This window comes from Mus caroli, chromosome 5 (genome assembly GCF_900094665.2).
Source record: "Mus caroli chromosome 5, CAROLI_EIJ_v1.1, whole genome shotgun sequence".
Lineage (NCBI taxonomy): Eukaryota > Metazoa > Chordata > Mammalia > Rodentia > Muridae > Mus > Mus caroli.
The window spans coordinates 82,632,986-82,635,499 of record NC_034574.1 but is presented as its reverse complement, the minus strand read 5'-3'; positions in this window follow the sequence as shown (position 1 = coordinate 82,635,499).

Genomic DNA, 2,514 nt, shown 5'->3' with positions numbered 1-2,514 from the left:
GGAAGCCAGCGCCACCCTGCAACAGCACATGTGGCTTCCCACAACTTCCCATATCAACAATCTAGGAAGTAGTTCAGAAAATAAGCTTAAATACCATAAAATTCATCCAATAAAAATAAATAGCCAGGTTAACAATAAAGGTAGGTAATCTTATCCTAAAGGGTAAAACTAATTTTAATCTACACCATTTTCTAAACTACATTAGCAAACTCATAGTTTGCTGTCATTTGTATGTTCCCAACTATGCAGTTAGAAGCTAGGCCAACAGCCACAGGCAAGGATCACTTGAGTTATTTCTGTGTAAACAACAGAAATTCACTGTGTGAGCAGGCTTCAGCTACTGGCTCAAAAAGCTGACATGATGCCCTAGTAATAGTGGAAATGGTTAGAAACTTTGATTAGGTTTAGATAAATGCATGACTCTCATTCATTGGCCATTCCTGAGTCAGGTTTTCATGGCACAACTGCATTGCAAAGCATTTCTAGGGGTCTTGATCGGACACAATGAGCAAGTTCCTGGCAGGCGAGAATGCTTTAAACTATACTGTTTAAATGTGAACAGTACTGTTGCCACAATTTGGGGAGAATGCCACTTACAAAAAGAGATTTACCACTCCTTCCATTTCTTGTTTTCCCTGAAACACAACTATGAATCTAAGATGTGCTATGATCTAAATCATTGTATAAAAAGAAATACCAATTCTCTTGCCTATGACAGTGCTCACTTTAGCCTCTGTGGCATGGGCAGTGATGTGGCTGGGCATAGCCACTTGAAATCCCCCCTTTCACACCATGTGACACAAGCTCATTATCATCACCTTTCACAAATTTGAGTCCCAGGAAAGACAAAATTAATTAATTAATTGATTAATTAATTAAAAATCCTACCTGTAAATTCCAGTCTCTAAACTTGTAAATTTAACCTTCTCTGTTCACTGCTATGAAATGCAGTGTGCTAGTCACTCCCATCAAAAGTGGGTTTGAGCACCTGCCGTTCTAGTGCAGAATTTAACAGATTAGAAATAGGGTTCAGCTTTCATGCTCCACACTCCTTAACAAGAGACTCCTTCCATCCTGTACACAAACCTTAAAGCACACAGATGATGGAGAGACTTTCAGAAGTGGGTACTTTCATCCATACCCACATAATTAAATCGATACGTTATTTTCTTTTAAACTCAAGCACGGCCAGTTTTAAATCAGCTACCTCCTCTGTTTTAAGTGAGGTTTTGGGTGAAGGTTATCTCTTTTTTCCACTGCCCACCCAGCCTCTCTTTAAGGTTTCTCCACGATCATTATAGAAGGAGCTTGAGTTTCTATTTGCATGATGTGGGTAGAACAGAACAAAAAGAGCCTTCCAAGCCAATGACTGTTCTCATGATTTACAGTTCACTTTACTCCCAAAATAGAAAGATCACCTCTGCACCACCTCAGGCAGCAATTGTGTCTCTTGAAATTAAAGGAAAAGAATTATATTTCATAAGTGCCTACGTGGAACCTGAGCACGTGACCCATTCCTACATTAAATGCAACTACACAAGGAAGGCCCCAGCTCTGGGCAACACTAGGAAGTCTATTCCATCCTTCCTCTAGCCCAAATTCTCCCAATGCATCCAGACATCCTTTGTTGAGAAGTGCCACCAAGAGTCCATTTGTTCTCCTTCCACTTTAGGAGACAGAATTCCAGGCACACTTCCAGGCCCTACACAGGCTTCCTCTTCCATGTAGACGTCACTGCTACTAAACAACACTAGCTATCAAGGTAACCAGAAGGTACTTGTGGGGATCTGTAGTCAGGGGGCCTGTAGACAGTCTATAGATGTGTCAGTTGATGTTGACACATCTTTAAGTCCTCAAGGAACTAGGAACCATTGGAACTGAGAAAAGAACAGGCCATTAACTGAAGGCTGACTCATGTTCTCTTATGAAGTGGCTGGTGAGATACCAAGGCATCTAAAGGCAGTTACCAACCTCAACAGTCTGAGTTAGATCTCTGTAGCACACATGGTAAAGATCCCAAACCAACTCCCAAAAGTTGTACTTGACCTATACATACACACAGAGTGAGGAGAGACAGAGAAAATTTTTTAGTGTGCAGAAGTATCTATGAACTTTAAACTAAACTTGGATTTCCAGGTTGTCGTCATTGAATATTTGCCAAGTAAGGAAGATGTAAATATCTGGATATATGTTATATGGGCCTGCTTTTGTATTCATATACTTCTTTCGTGTTCTTATACTTATTATGCAGGAGCAGGTTCAGGGCTGGGTTAGGGCTGTAGTTTAGAGATACTGAAACAGATAAAGTACATGACCGGCCCTGTCACTACAAACAAATATAAAGCCCTAAGCACCCGTCCAAATAGATTTACTGGGGAGAGGGGGCTGTACCATTAGGGACAGAGCTTGAGTAGCATAGACATGTCAGAGATTCAATCCTTAGTATTGCAGGAAGGGAGGGAGAGGGAGGGAGGGGGAGAGAGAGAGAAAGAGGGAGGGAGTAGTGGAGGGAGG